The sequence below is a fragment of the Eurosta solidaginis genome, chromosome 5 (genome assembly GCF_040869045.1).
Source record: "Eurosta solidaginis isolate ZX-2024a chromosome 5, ASM4086904v1, whole genome shotgun sequence".
In the NCBI taxonomy this organism is placed as follows: domain Eukaryota; kingdom Metazoa; phylum Arthropoda; class Insecta; order Diptera; family Tephritidae; genus Eurosta; species Eurosta solidaginis.
The window spans coordinates 260,391,156-260,408,655 of record NC_090323.1 but is presented as its reverse complement, the minus strand read 5'-3'; the positions used below and the strand labels follow the sequence as shown (position 1 = coordinate 260,408,655).

The following is a 17,500-nucleotide window of genomic DNA, read 5'->3' as shown; positions in this document are numbered from 1 at the left end:
TGCTTTTTAGCAATATAAAAGAAGTATTACATACATCTACGCTAAAAATAATAGTAGATAAATCCGATGTTTCCTTTATCAAAATGAAATGTTTAAAGGCTTGAAGCCATTTGTTTTCTTTATGTAGTTAAGATATTACTATTGAATTGAAATAACCTGTTGAGTTTTTGTTGAGTTGTAGGTCAATATTTTGAAACAAAAACTTAGTTAAGTTTTATATTCTAATTTTATTCGGTCAATATTTCGGCTACAGTGTGAGACCATCTTCGGAACCTGAATAAGCAATAAGACAATTAAAACAATAAGTGACTGTGTTTAATAATATAATTTTTATTTATTATATAATATAATATTTATCAAAAATGGAATTGAAATGTTTAAACTTTAAAGCTATGAATAATAAAGCTGTTTTCAAAAGCATTTCATTTTATTTTTCTATTTCATTGAAAATATACAAATTTGTAAGCTATACCAAATTTGTTACGTCTAACTTTTTTTTAAGTGTATAGCTTACATTGCCAAAAATTACTTTGTGAACGAAAACATGCATGAATTTTTCTACAGCGATGTCATACGAAAGTAATGCATATGACATAAACCTTACAGCATACATTACATTTTATACATTCGCTTGCTTTTTCAAAGATGTTTTCATTGATTACTGCTTCATGCTTCTTTTTATTGATGAAAAAGGTAATACATTACCCACTTTCCCACTGGGTAGTGGCTACGACTTACATCCCCAGAGCGTTTAGGCAGCTCTGACGTGCCCTTCTACCTTCGGCGTAATACTCCGTCGATGCAAATTAAGTGGCCGTGCCTGCATCACCAGGAGCTGTGCTTTCTGGCATTACATCCTCTGACAGAGTAATGCCACGTTTTATTAGAACGTTGTGCAATATAGCACACGTATAAATAATAAAAGCGGCATTTCTGTGGGTGTACCTGACAACACGCTCTTTGGACAAGCACCTAAAGCGTGACTTTAGTACCCCATAGGCTCGCTCTATTGGGTTTCTTGCCTTGACGTGTACCTTTTTATACCGTTCTTCATTGTTTGACGAAGGGTTCCTATTGGAGTAAGCAGCCATGGTTCCAATGGGTAGCCTGAGTCCCCCAAGAGCCATGTGAAGGACCCCGCAACATGCTCCCTTATGAGCTTAATACGTACTGGCGATGTCGTCCATATACCGGCGTCGTGGCATGAGCCAGGAAATCGCGCGTTAACATGGCGGAAAATAAGCTCATCATCGCAAATCTATGAATAGCATTATTTAATTGTAAATACTTCAACGTGTTTTTGTGGAAGCATGCAATTTGTATACTTACAGCTTCAACGTTCACGCTGTAGTAACCCTTCCTGTTCATGAAATCGTGAGGCACTACACCAACAGTCGAAGACGACGGCGCAATTATGGCAACATGTGTGCAGTCAATAGCACCTATTACGCCTTTAATCCCAAATTTGCTATGAAAACTAAAAAGCTTGAATTAAGGTAATCCTGTAAATGTTAAACCCAAATTACCTTCTTTTAATGCTGTTGTAATGCTCAGCCGTGTTTGGAAAACTAATTTCAGCATTTTTATGCTCAAAAACTAGCCTACAAATATCTTTGATGTTCCTGGAAACGGAAGATTGGCTAACAGCTACAAAATGGCTGTTTCCAACGCAGCTTTGGTATGAACCATTGGCTAGGAAATAAAGCACTAAAATAAACTGAAAAGAACAAAGTTTTAAGTGATGTGCATACGTTTTATAAAATTTTTTTCCTTACTCGTATCTCAAACGGAATTCTCGAGTTCCGCACATGGTTGTCATGCGGCTTTAACTCTTGAATAAGTGCCCAGCACAGCGTCTTGGGAAATCGCAAAAACCTCTGGAAAGTTTCTTCCTGCAGCAAAAAAGGGTCTTCCGTGTCCCGCAAACTAGCCAGCTTAAGCCTGCGGAAATTTCTATATCGCAAACAACCAGAACTTTTATAAATAATGCTTTTAATTAATAGTTTTTGTAAACAAAAGTTTTGGCAATGAATAATAGCATAAACAAGTTACTAGTTTAACCAAAACTTTCGTAAACTATGGTTTATCAATAAAAACCTATTAATTACAAAAGTTTTTTACGCTTTAACACTATTACCTTTCCTCATTTTTACGTTTTTGTAAAATTAGATACAAAATATACGTTTCTTCCTCCATGTTTTGGTTTTTGTGACCGACTTTAAACCACCTCACAAAATAGTGACTCTTTTTTTGAGACTTGAGATGGGAGACAGAGAAGAGAATACCAGATTGTCTCAAAACTAAATTTGACCACGAAATGTCTCTATTAGTGACTAGAAACAGCTTACAGAATTTACCTAATTATCTGAAGAAAAGTTGGCACAGACAGCCGCAAGTTTAACATCTATCTTCTTTCATTCATTTTTATATTTATTTTATAATTGAAATACATTTTCATTATTAAGTAAATCATTCTAATCAAAAGCCCGGCCCACATTCAAAACGACGACTGCGAGCGACAACGGCGAAAAACTGAAGCTTGACGATATTTGCCGCCAAGCACCGACGACTGATTATAATGAAAGTGACAACGACAGTTCTGCGTTAGCTCAAACAACAACAAAAAATTTATAAAAAATTATTGCATGTGTTAAAAAAAAGTATAACTAATAAATTTCAACACATATTTAGGCTATTTGCATTTATTTTGATTTTTATTCACAAAAAGAAAAAAGGACGCCACGACCGTCGCCTGTCAAAATAGAAATAGATCTAATCTAGCAACAGCGTCATTCATGATTGATTGCCGCTTTGTCGTGTTGTGCCCTGTAATCGCTGGACGGATTTAGCAGATTTAACGCGTTTAAAAGTCCGAATTAATTATTAAAGGCAAAACGGTTTAAAACGGAATAGTTACGAACGGTTTATTCTGTTGCAGTTTGTCCGGCTGACGACCAACGATCCAATCCCAATTCAATTCGTACAAACTATCAGCAGTAGAAAAAATATGACAGTACATTCACGAAATTCAAATAAAGGAATTTATATGCTAAGTTCTTATGATCTATAAAATATTTCAAAGTATAAGTACATATGACAAAGTATCTCACCAATAACATGCTCAAAAAATTCCTCCCCATAAGAACATGTGTAAAAATAACTTGACAGATGCCGCACCGTCGTTGTCGTCTTGAATCTGTTTTCCCTAAATATACGCAATATTGAATACCAATAAACTGTTCATTGTTTACATAGGGGCTCAACCACATTGTAAATTTTACCAAGTAGCGCAACTAACAGCTGATCGGTGAAATTCGCACATTCACACGCACAGTTCTCGACTCAATTTCAAAAAAAAACTTTAGATTATTTAGCTTAAATTTTAAAGTGAGATAAACCTTACCAATTGATGTATACATAGAATATATAGGGCGTATTTGTTGTTATTAAAAGAAGCTTTTTATTTATATTAAAGTTTTTAACATTTTCTTTTCAACTTTAATTTAACAATTTCATACGTTTTTAAAGCATTTTCGTGCATTGAAATACAACCATGTGCATATACGTTTTGACATTACATTTCATACACGTTCTATTTGCCAATCTCATTGTATCTAAATTCGTAAACAATGACTGCAATTATTCGGTGCGATTCTCGAAAAATTTTATTATTTTTGTGAAATTTTATACTTAATCTGTGGTATTGTGGCGGTCAAAAAGGTTTTATGCAACAATATTTTGTCTCACAACGCGACAATGTATTTCGTAATGTCGAAGTACTTATATGTATATGTTTTGATGTGGAAGCTTGCATTTGAGAACACGGCTGCCACTTATTCCATTTGGAACAAAAATGGTCCCTTCCAACCCCATATGGTACACTGGTCCCTTTTTCTAAATTTTGGTTTTTTCGGCACAGTTTTGGGACGCTTATTTCTTTTTCACTTAAACTGAAACAAAAATTCAAAATACTGAAATAAAATTTTCCGCAAATCTATTATCCACATATAATTTTCAATTTACTGCAATGGAATTCTTACCACGAAAATTGCTCTATCTATAAAATGTAGCAGAACAATGACATTTCACCCGGTAGATAATTTAGGCAAGGCATTAAAAAGGGAAGTGGTGAATATTCGGGCAAACACATTGTCATTAATTTTTGATGAAACAACGGACTTATCAGAAAAAAGACTTGTTTTAGTGGATAGATATTTCGATCGGTATTCAATTATTACACAGTTGAAACTTTTAAGACGCTTGATTTTTAGTCTGAGATCCAACTCACACTTACTGAATCTAGGCTCTGGTATGAAGTTTAAAGTGTTAGAGAAAAAGTAAACATCTATAAAAAATAGCATTAACAACACTGCTTAGTCTTATTTACGATTTACTGAGTTTGCCACAAAGCAAATTTTTTAACCGTTCTTTAATAAAACCTAACTGCGCTATGGACTTTATTCCATTGCAATCAAGCAAAACTAGGTTCACAACGTTTGGTTGGTGAAAGACATAGATTAATCCTAGCAATGTGAACATATAATACCTAAAGGTGCACTTTCTTTTTGTTTGTGCAGTTTGAATTAAAACAAGTTTCTACTTTATTAAAATTGTATATATTAAACCATTGAAACATCCCAATTGTTTTTATACGAATAAAAAACTTAAAATTTGGTCCTCTTTTTTGAGATCTGGTCTTTTTTTCGATGCATTTTGGGCCTAAATGAAAACATGGTTTAGCAAGCGTGTTTGAGAACGCGTGTGACAAGGTTGCATTTTTCAGAACTAATTTTCTTTTTAAATAATGAAATAGTAGTATGAAAGCGACAGCCATAGTAGTAGACATTTATGTGAATATTAGCAAAGTTTAAAAAACAGCATTTTTTCTTTGAAAATAATCTAATGGAAGATGCACACGAGGCGTATCTTCATAGACGCGTATTAGGTACAGCATAAGAAATCTTGAGGGGTAGAAAATCGTAGCTGCATTCCATATTTTGTACGCGTCTACGAAGCTATGTCTCGTGTGTATCTTGCCTAAGTTTAGCTTTTTACGAGATCCAACGTTTTTAATTAATAATTATATATAACACGTGAAGCAACTAAGCTTAAGGTGACTTTTGAGTCGTTTTGACACTTGCGTTGCGTCTACATCTGACTTTGAACACACGCGCTTTGATTGCTTCAATCTGTAAGCAACCCACCTCCAACGTCAAAGCAAAACACAAATAATTAAGAACTTAGGGTTCTTCTTGAAGTTTCCTGAATTTCTTGAAAAATATAAGAATTTCTATCGCCGTTCAACTAAATAAAAAACATAATTTTGTATTCATGTCGATTTCGTGATCGATCAGGAGAGACGGTGGAACATATCCCTCTGGAACGCGACGCAATCTGATGAGGGCACAATAGATCAACGGTCGCAGTGCAATCCCCAATAAATTTTCTATATATCTTCATGTTATAAAAATAGTTGTATTTCCTTTTTCCTCATGTGAGAGGGGAACTTTTAACGTCCGTTATTTTAAATTAACCCTTATTTGACGAATCACTGAACGATTTCTTTCAAATAAAGTGTTTGTTAGCGTTCACCGAAGATGGTTAAAACGGCCCCTGGAATTTTTATCTTATATAGCCAAAGAAAGTTATGCAGAAGCAAAATTTAGTCAGCACAAAAAGGTTAGAGAAAATTTAAAATATAATGCATATGTATAAAATGCAAGCAATTTAGGAAATCATTTTTATTATATAAAATTAGTTTGAATTATCAGATTTGTCAATATTATTTTAGTCCTGCTACTTTTAACACATTTATAATATTTAAGAAGAACATTTAAGAAGTAAGAAACATGATTAATGCTTACATTAATACGTCTTTCATTTATTTTCATTGAGGAATAAGTTCGTAAAAATAAAAAGCACGTTTTTATAAAGTGCATGTGAAGCTCCATATATAAAATGAGTAATAGAAGGAACATTGGTTTATATATTACATTTTTAAAATGAAAATCTCCTCCTAAAAAAGTAATAGAATGAATGGTAGTTTGTATATTATATTTTTAAAATGAAAATCTCCTGCTAAAAAAGGAGCAAAGCCTAACTACATTTTTTCATTTTCGTACTTAACTACACTCCCTTTTGTGATTCAGGGTTTCGGCAAATTTTGAAAAAACTCCGAACATCAATTCCTTCATTATATGACAATCGACTACCTAGTCCACTGCCTTCCACTCTATTCGCAACATAAGCTATATTTAAGCTGCCAAACTATATAGTAAACAATGATAATAAGAGACACCAGATGACACTGTCGGGCAGAATTGCAATTTGCCAATGTACCTACTTCTTGGGCTCGGCCATTCCGTCTCTTCCTATTTTTCGTAATCTCTTGTCTCATATTTTTTGTTTCGCCTGACGAAAATTAAGTAGAGAATAAGTCAAAATGAGTGACATTGAGTTATTTTCTGCATTTGAGCTTTTTGAAGTTTTGTTAACTTTTGTACAAATGCTTACAAAATGCGATTTCATGCAAAATAGCATGTTAATATTTTTGTACAAATGACTAGAATATTTATGCACAAGTTATGCTTAATATTTATGCAATATTGAAAATTTTAATTTAAATAAATAAATTATACCATATTACAATTTAGTTAATCAGGGGGAGCTGTTGCGTTTTGCCGACGGCAAATCTTAATAATGCCAACCAAAATTTACATGGTTTAAAAATGTAATTTCATGCAACATAGCAGGCACGATATTTATGCAACAAATATATAATAAATTATATAATTTGTATACAACAATATACACTTGTACATATATCAACTTTCAAATACCTAAATATGTTTATAATTTATGTCAAATATTTTAATATACTTTTCTTTGATATTTAGTTTTGAAAGATATAAAAATATTGTCAATTGAAAATAGTTCTGATCTATCAAATTATAATACTTAAAATAAAAGAACATTTCAAAAATTTCAATAAATTTCATTAATCAGACGGAGATCTACAAGATTTGCGTTTTGCCGACGGCAAACCATATTATTGGTCACTAAAATTTACATACATTGCATAAAGTACATATGTATGTATGTACTTATAATAAATAAAAATGTAATTATTTTATTCGCAAATAATACGAATTAAGCTTTATGCCATACTACCATTACTGCCATGGATTGGAACATGTAACGTTGGGTATCTGTAAAGTAAATATACAAAATTACATTAAATATATAAATAGTAAATTTGCACTTTATTTAAATCATATTACCAAGTGTATATCCATCAACTCTATATCCATTTCCATTCCTCATTGTTGTTGTTGTTGTTGTTGTTGTTTTAGCAGTGCTTCTTTCGATTCCTCCATGCCATTATCCAATCCATGTAACGTCGGGTATCTGTGAAATATATATAAAAAATTGCATTAAATAGTAAATTTACATTTCATTTGAATCAAATTACCCATCGCTTCATATCACCCTAACCCTCAACAGAAGTCGCTTAGGATCTTAGGTTCTTTTATGTTTCTTATCTGCAGCGTTTAGTTTTTGTAATTTGGCCTCTGTTCGTCGTCGTCGCTCTTCAATTTCTTCCGCCCTAGCCATCCATTTGGCATTTTTGTAGAGGAGGACCGTGACCATAAATTCCAACAATTGTAACCGATGGTCTGCGCACTCCCCTGAGAACCAGTCAGGGAACGTTTCATCGGTTTTTCTTTTTATGTAAGCCAGGATCTGTTTTTTTATTTCAAGGGTGTGTGCGCAGATCCGGAACATTTCGAGGTACCATTTCATGTGCGCCGTACTTACTTCGAAGAACTCATCCGAAGGATTTACAAGTCGTAAGTCTTCGTACGGCTTATAATTCTTGGCTACTATAAGCGCTTCTGATGAATTTTCTAAATCGACAGAAGGCTTGCACATGAGATTTGCACATTTTTCACATTTAACCTTCCCCAGTACTTTGTGATAAATGGCATAGCCAGTATAGTACCTCTGTATCTGCTCCTCTGCGGTTCGCGCAGCTACTTCTTCCACGAGGAGCTCATTGGGATTTTCCAGGACATTGTCTTCTTCGTCGGATGGTAGTGTGTCTTCTGTCTGTTGTACGGCGGCTGCTGGTGGTGGTGAAATATTTCCTGCTGCTGGTGAAATTCTTCCTTGTTCGACCTCCTCCTGGAGGTCCATGCCGGCTCGCCCTGGACGGGCCTCCCCGAGGAGACCCTCGTCGGCAGTTCGAATGAGAGTGTATCCTGGTTGCACCTCCCCCTGGAGGCTCTCACTGACGGTTGTTCGTAGTACCATATATCCTTTTTCGCTCTGTCGCAGTACCATGTATCCGGGATGGAGGTTCCCTGGACCAGTAGTTGTACGGAGTATGATGTATTCTGGTTGTGTTTTGGTCAAGTCAATTGTTGGTTGCTCCTGTTCTGTCGCTTTGGTAAAGTCATTGATTCATCTACTTCTCCCACGTGTTCCTCCTCTCCGATTTGTCCAAGTAGGTCGGATATCTTATCGTATGATATTGTATCATGGGATTTTGTCTCGTCTGGGCTTTCTTCACCGACAATGACCTGGCTTGACTTAAAACAATACGTGTGGTCGTGTTCTGCCGCGTTGATTGTTGGTCGCAGTTCATCGTCCCATTGTTCGTCCTCCTCCGGTAGCTCCTCCTCTCCCATTTGTTTTAATAATACGGTTAGCTTATCTTCGGATTCATATCCAGGATCGCGGGCTTTAGTCTCGAATAGTTCGTCCTGGGTCGGTAAGGGTAATACTTTGAGCTAAAGTTTTTTCTTAAGGGTTTGTAGTGCTTGGCCTTGGTGCCGACTATAGTCCTCGCGAAAGTTTTTGCGTCCTCTGTTGCTCCTCGTTGCGGTATTATTGATGTTTCCTTAATTTTGTGGATCTTCCTTTCCTTTTCGTCGATGGTCTTCGTTAACTTCCCTATTGTATGCATCATCGTCTTTACCCTCTTCATGTACACCCGTTGTCGTTTAGCGAAGTACTCAGGATCGGGTACAATGTCCTGGTCATCGTCTAGACCTTCATATTTATATCGGATATCTAGACGCCTGCGTTTTAAATGAAGGTCCGAGTAAAGCTCGAATTTCTCCAATGTCATGTCAGTGGGCTCAGTCTCTTTGATTGTCGTTGATCTAAGCTGCTGCGCAAACAAAGGACCACTTTCACCTGGCACTTCATCAGCAGCCTTCTGCACAAATGAAATACCACTTCCACTTGGCATTTCATCATCAGTCCCCCCGAAAATTGTTGGAATAGCCCCCTCCTTAAGTTTTCTTCCCATTTTTGTTTCCTTTTCGAAGTGTAGGTCGCAAACATACAAATGTTTCGTATTCATGGCAGATATTGGCATATTACATGCCAGAACCGAAGATCTCTTAGCTTCTTCTGCCTTCGGGAAAGCGTGGAGAACCACTCCAACACGCGAAGTGCAGCCAGTTATGCAGCATACCCTCTTAAATTTTTCCACCTCTACAAAGTAGTGTGCAGGTCTACCGTCGTATCCTTCAATTTTTTTTAAAAGTAATAAAAAAATACAAAAAAAATAAATATAAGTAAAATTTCAAATAAAAAATAATAAATTTAAATAAAAAACAAAAAAATAAACAATGCAACAAAATAAAAAAATAGATGTAAGTAATATAATAAATAAAAAAAAATAATAATAAACAAAAACCTGAACAAAAAATAAATAAATTAAAATATTAAAATAATATAATAATAAACAAAAATTAAAATGATAAAATAATAAAAAAAACTTGAAAAATATAAATAAAAAAATTGAAATAATATAATAAATAAAATAAGTACAGCTCGGTATAAAAAGTTTTTGAACAAAAAATAAAAAAATAAATAAATGAAAATAAGGTAAATAATTTAATTTAATAATTTATTTTGAAATAAAATACGCAACAAAAAAAAAGATATTGTAATAACTGATGAATAAAAAAATCCCAAACAGAAAACAAATAAAAAATTTTGGAAATGAAAAGAATTCTATGCAAAAAATTTAAATGAACCATAAAAAATCTTGGAATGTAGTTCACTTATTACATACCAAGTATAAGGTAGACTGCCAAAGTAATTTCCGTCATACTGAATAAATAAATATAAAAATACAAATATATAAATATAAAATAATACTCGCATCAACGTATAATTTATAATAATATATATTTATATGTAATAATATATGCATAAGTGTGTGAACGCTATCGTGAGTTGAAAAGGGAAGCGAGACGCCTTTTCAGGAAGAAAAAAGCAGAAGCAGAAAGGCGTGAGTGCGAGGAGCTTGAGCTGCTAGCCACCAGGAATAACGCCCGAGAATTCTACCAAAAAATACGGCGACAGACGGAAGGTTTTAAGACCGGGGCAAACTCCTGTAGGAATGAAAACGGCGACCTTGTAACTGATGTCCAGATAGTGCTTAGATTATGGAGGGAACACTTCTCTGCTCTCCTAAATGGAGGCAGCAATTCACCGCGCAGAGATAAAGAACCCGATCCCGCAATCGATGATGATGGAATATATGTCCCCCCGCCCGATTATGACGAAGTTAGAATAGCAATAACCAGATTGAAAAACAACAAGGCCGTGGGCGCTGATGGATTGCCTGCGGAGCTATTCAAGTTCGGCGGCGAGGAGTTGGTAAGGCGCATGCAGCAGCTTCTTAGCAAAATATGGGCGGACGAAAGCATGCCCGACGGTTGGAATCTAAGTGTTCTTTGCCCAGTCCACAATAAGGGGGATACTGCAAAATGCACCAACTATCGTGGAATCAGCCTTCATAATATCGCATATAAGGTCCTTTCAAGTGTATTGTGCGAAAGATTGAAGCCCACCGTGAACCGGCTGATTGGACCTTATCAGTGCGGCTTCAGACCTGGTAAATCTACCATCGACCAGATTTTCACAATGCGCCAAATCTTGGAAAAAACCCGTGAAAAGAGAATCGACACACATCACCTCTTCGTCGACTTTAAAGCCGCCTTCGACAGCACGAAAAGGAGCTGCCTATATGCCGCTATGTCTGAATTTGGTTTCCCCGCAAAACTTATACGGCTGTGCAAAATGACGTTGAGCAACACCATCAGCTCAGTCAGAATTGGGAAGGACCTCTCCGAGCCGTTCGAAACTAAACGAGGTTTCAGACAGGGTGACCCCCTATCGTGCGATTTCTTTAATTTGATGCTGGAGAAAATTATACTAGCTGCAGAACTTAACCGCACTGGAACAATATACTATAAAAGCGTGCAGTTACTGGTATATGCTGATGCCATTGATATCATCGGCCTAAACACCCGCGCTGTTAGTTCTGCTTACTCCAAGCTGGAAAAAGAAGCGGTAAAGATGGGTTTGATGGTGAATGAGGACAAAACGAAGTACCTGCTGTCATCGAGCAAAGTCAGCGCATATGCGCCTTGGCAACCACGCTACTGTTGGCAGTCATAATTTCGAAATAGTGAAAGACTTCGTTTATTTGGGAACCAGCATCAACACTAGCAACAACATCAGCACTGAAATCCAGCGAAGAATCAATCTTGCCAATAAATGCTACTTTGGACTAGGTAGGCAATTGAAAAGTAAAGTCCTCTCTCGGCGAACGAAAATCATACTCTACAAGTCACTTATCGTACCCGTCCTGCTATATGGGGCAGAAGCATGGACCATGACAACAGCAGATGAAGCGGCTTTGGGAGTGTTCGAGAGAAAAGTTCTTCGAAAGATTTATGGACCTCTACGCGTTGGCGATGGCGAGTACCGAAGAAGATTTAATGATGAGCTGTACGAGCTATACGCAGACATCAACATAGTCCAGCGAATTAAAACGCAGCGGCTGCGCTGGCTAGGCCATGTTATGCGAATGAAAGATGATGCTCCGGCCAAGAAAGTGTTTCTATCGGAACCCGCCTATGGAAGCAGAGGTAGAGGGCGGCCCCCACTCCGTTGGAAGGACCAGGTGGAAAACGATTTAAACTCCCTTGGTGTGACCAATTGGCGCCGGTGGGCGGAGCGAAGGAGCGACTGGCGCGCCTCGTTGGACGGCCATAACCGTTTAGACGGTTAAGCGCCAATTAAGTAAGTAAGTAAGTAATATATGCATAAAATATATTTAATAAGAGTTAGAATTTCAGATAATTTATTTTCCAGAAAAATTTTATATTTATAAACACGGTCTTCTATACTCACGCAAATAAAATTACTAAAATATACTTTCTTTTTTGTATTTATGTATAGGGGAAGTTCATATCAAAACGCAATAATTACAATCGAACATTTTCGAGAATATCAAGAAATTATGAAAATTTTTTACCTGCACTTTATTGCCTTTTGATATTGAAATCCTCATATACATACCACCCACCATTTGCATAATTTAGTTTAAAATGCTTATACCTGTTGTTATTAAATTTCATCATAAAATTAGTGTGAAAAGTAATCAAATTTTTTTCCAAAATGAGTAAAGTACAATTTTTAAAAAAATATCAGATATGATGTTTTCATAAAAAAATGTGTTAAAAAATATGAATATATAATACATACATTAATAATTTCGAATAAAAGTATATTTTTAAATTTTAACGTTTTTAATCATGTGATGATGATATTTTTTATCAAAATTAAAAAAAAATTCTCTCTGTGTATATTATTGGGTATGTGCAAAGATATGCAAGTATATTTATTGATTTCAAAACAACCAACTTCAACCAAAAATATAAATAATTTGGATCAACCTAATGTAATTTTGTGTAATTATGTGGTATTTGCTGCAAATACATACATATATCTGTGATCACAAGTCATAAGAGCCAAAGTGTAAAATAATGTAAAATGAATGTAGAAAACGCTTAAAATTTCGAATATAAAAGTCAAATACCATTTTCAAAATCATTAGTCCAAATATGGTTATAGAATATTTATTTAATACCTATAAAATTTAATATTGTGAACTTAGGCGTTTATGACTTTTGCCCACATATATATGTGTACATTAGACTGGGTCGAAAAAAAGTAGGAAAAATTCGCCTCTAAATTTGAAGCTTATGCCAAGAGGTCTCGTAAAAATTTTATTCAGTTGTATCATATCTACATATTTATTTTTTTTCTCACACAAACACAAATTTGAATATTTAACTTTCCACTCAGCATTTAGGTGATTAAAATTTGAATATCCCTACATTTCAATACAATTTGATAATAAGTTATGATACAATTGAACAAAATAAATAATCAAATATGAAAAGTTTTGATAATCAAAACTTAATCAAATTTTGGAATCATATTTGAATCAAATGTATTTTGTTAAAATTTTGTTTATCATTTTTCATTCAGCTTTCTGAATATTAGGGCGGGTCGATTTAAAAATCGCTCATTACTCTGTGAAAATCGTATTCTAGGTATCAAAATAAGAAACTTTGCCGAAGGAACCATATCTCTAAAACTAATTCTGATGTCCCCCAATTTGGGTCGAACTTTTGGGTAGGGGCACTTTGTCCCACTTTGACCCATTTAGAGTACTCCAATCGAGTCCAAATGTATGACCGACCCCCACCAACTTTGGAGGCCCGACCCACCGATGCCAGTGGCACACCCCTTGGAACCCCCTTAGGGGTTCACCATACAAACATTTCAAAAAATCGCCGGTTTTGCACTTAACATGAAAAAATCAGCGAAATGCCTATGTTTTTTCTTTTTGGAGTTTATTTTTCTCTTTAGAAATTTATTTAGTCAGAACATATGTAAATGAAAAAATGAATTTAACTTAGTAATAGAAAAGAAATTAAAAAAAATTATTAGAAATTAGCGTTTTTACAACCCTTTTAAAACCAAGGCATCACTGTGATGCATTTGCATGTCGTAAACATAGTTGTGTGGGTTTTCTATTCAACCGTTTTAAAAAATGTAGGTATCACTGTGACACAATTGCAAATCGTAAAATTGCTTGTGTTGTTTTTTTTAAGCCACCACAAGACACAGCAGGTAGAATTGAAATTGCAATTTCATTCTAATTACCTCGTCTCGTAGACCATATATAACGCAACAGTTTTTGTGAATGCATTAAGTCGTTGTGAAGAACTCAAAGTGTGAAGTGCTAATTTAAGATAAAAAAATATTTCAAAAAAAATAATAAGTGAAGTGACCATTCCAAATCAAAAAGTTTACAATGAATCCACCATCCTCTACACCGCAAGATGAAGCAACTACATCAACAACTATCGAAAACCCAATGAGTCATATACCCAAGCATGATGTTACTGTTTTTGGTGTGTCTACTGATTTAACTGATCTTAATTTACCAACCCATCTGGATATCTTGAGATATTATTTTTACTTAAGCGAAGAACAAAAAAAGTTTTCCCATAAATCATTCACTATTCAAGTACAAGATAAGTTGATTGGAATTTGGGAAAACTTGGTATGGAAATAATGCTGAAAAAAGTGTATTTAATAAATTGAATAAATTGCTTTTAAGTATCAAGAGCAAATCAAGAGAAGAAACAACACCCAACAATTTACAGAGTATGTAAAATCTCTGGAAACAATTTTTTACATTGGAACATGTAAATGCGATTTGAAGGCAGCTCCATGTGCATGCGGCTGGGTTCCCGAACGCCTCAAAGAGTTCATGCACGATCAAAATAATCAGAGAAGACTAACAATGGATGCATTTATGATGGAAACTGAAGAGCAAGGAGCAACGTCTATGTCATTAATGCCAACATACCAAGATCTCGATGATTCAACATACGTACCGCCACCGGTTCAAGAAGATATGGATAGAAGCACAAGTTCACAATACACAGAGAGATACGATTGTTTTAACTTTGCCTTGGTATGTGACAGATTTGGTGTGCCTGACAGAGTAGCATCAGCATTGGCAAATCATAATAATGGCAACCAAAATGTACATGCTTTGGAAATGTAATTTTATGCAAAAGAGCATGCACAATATTTATGCAACAAATATATAATAAATTATATAATTTGTAAACCACAATATACCTACACCTGAACATACATACATATGCCAACTTTCAAAAATAACTATGTAATTTATGTGAAATATGCTTAGCGGAATGATACAAGGTGGCAGTATGGTGACATACCTACAAACATAAATAAAAATTCCATGTACTTTGTTTTTGTAAATTCGATGGACAAATGTCAAAATCTTACCGCGCCGGATGTTGATGTATCAAGTCAAATAAAAAAAGTTTGTAATCAGCTGTTCCATGCTGCCACCTTGTATCGTTGCGCCATGGAAATATGTTAATATACTTTTCTTTGATATTCAGTTTTCATAGATATGTATAAAAATATTGTGAATTGAAAGTCCTTCTGATTTATCAAACATCAAATTAAAAAAATAAATAAATAAAAATAAAAGAACATTTAAATAAAAATAAAATAAGATTTATAAACAAAGTTACATACATACATCTTCTAACAACCACTTCCCTTCCCTGCAAAAATCGTTGGATCATGTGGTCCACTGGAGTACTTACCATTATACTCCACTGTAATGCAGCAATGGACCAACTCATGTTTCTACACGAACATATTGTAAGCCGACCATTGCTCGTTTTTAACGATTGTAATCACTACACGATGTTTATTGGGCTGTGGGTACTCCACGGATTACTCTGATGTTATGCGGAGGTGGAGTATATGGTCCATTCCTAGGACATCGCAATGTTAATTGGACCATATTTTTTGTATGAATTGTGGTTAATTTTGGAGCACTCGGTTGGTCCATAGCACCGTCACCGACATGCATGCATGGAGTACTCGCGATTTTTGCAGGGTTGCCAACGCTGTATATGTACATATGTAAGCATAAGCATGGTTTGGTTGAAATCAAAACAAACCCTAATCATACGCATGCCTGTTTGATATTCAAAGTTCGAACCAGCTGATCTCTATATATAAACATACATACATGCATATATACGTGCGCGCGTAAACAAAACTTCGTCCAACAACCCCTTCTCATAGCTATGCTGTAAAAATTCAAAACCGTCTAAGACATACATATATACATGCACACATATTTATGTATATACAAAAACAAACCATTCTCTGCGCTGCAGAAGAAGCCAATCGCTAATCAAAAGCAATAATCTAAAAATACAAAACAATAACATACAAATGGACATATGTATATTCATTGGCGCCAGCCAGTCTTCCATTTATAATTGGCTTTGCAAATGCCATCAGAAAAGTTTTCTTCTCAACTTTCAACAAAAATGCGAAAAATCAAGCAAATTTGTTGAAGTTGTTGAAGTGAAAAGTGGCAACATAACTCCTTTTCTGAGACACCGAGCTGAAATGTGCAAAACAGCTCTTCGAAGGAATCACAATTTTAAATTTTTACAATTTTTGGTCTCGAACAAAGTTAGGGGTATTCACTCTATGCGCAAGTGTAACTTGCACATTTGGCTTTGTGAAAACAAATTTTTTTGTTTTGTTAATTTTTCTGCAATTAATTGATTTTGCCTTATAAAGACATCTACAAATATGCTCATTTTATACAGCAGTCAAAAATTTATCGTCTAAATGTGAAAAATTGTGTATGAATCCCTCTCCTCTAGGTGAATTTCACAAACACAATGACCGTTTTTGTATCTAAAGAACAATCAGGATTTTTTCTTACCGTATATATGGTTGAATTTATCACACATTAAGACGCGTGGTCTCGCCCTAAGATATGTTATAGGTAAATACATTTTTTTCATCATACTTTTGAGAGAAAATTCAAAACCAAAATTTGTGTAATGCTCAGTAACTCGACATATTTATATGATAGCAACGTCAAGAACGGAAACCCCAAAATCATTGTGCAATATAGCATAATATGTTTTGATATTTCCCATTAACAGTTTTACACTACATTCATCAATATGCAAAATTTCAAGTTGGCGCTTATTCATGAACACCCTTATGAGCTTCTACAACTTGCCATTTTTAGATGGGATTTGGCAGTGTTTTTGTAAGGCGCTTAATGGGCCCCTTTATTAATGCATATCATGCTTGTATTGATACTTTGCTATTAAAGTAACAAGTACTAAATTGAAAAGTAGGAGTGTGTGTAAGTAGGTTTAATTTGGGTGGAAGGTTTGAAATTGTTGAATGGTAATTCACCACTTTTTTTTTTTTGCATCCCACCATCCATCGCATTTATCCCTCTTTATGTATGATTTGCACTTTCATTTGCCTGGTTTAAAATTTATGCGGCAGTTACTCACGAACGTACGTACCAAAAACTTGTCAGCTGACACGACCTATCTTAGAGTGTGCAATGTAAACGAAAACTCACCGACGTGCAACGCCCGTACGTACGTAGCCCGGAACGTAGAAATCAAAACAATTTTGATATTTTCCGTAAGAACGTGTCAGCTGATCGCTCTCTCACAAAACCGAGTTGCCTAGTAAACTTTTGTGTACTATGTTTGGACCAATTGCAGTT

The 17,500-nt window shown here is 35.0% G+C and overlaps 1 pseudogene; it reads right to left on the bottom strand.

The window, feature by feature from the left end:
- Positions 1 to 797: 797 nt before the first annotated feature.
- On the bottom strand, positions 798 to 2,444 carry LOC137251727 (putative nuclease HARBI1; annotated as a pseudogene).
- Positions 2,445 to 17,500: the final 15,056 nt, after the last annotated feature.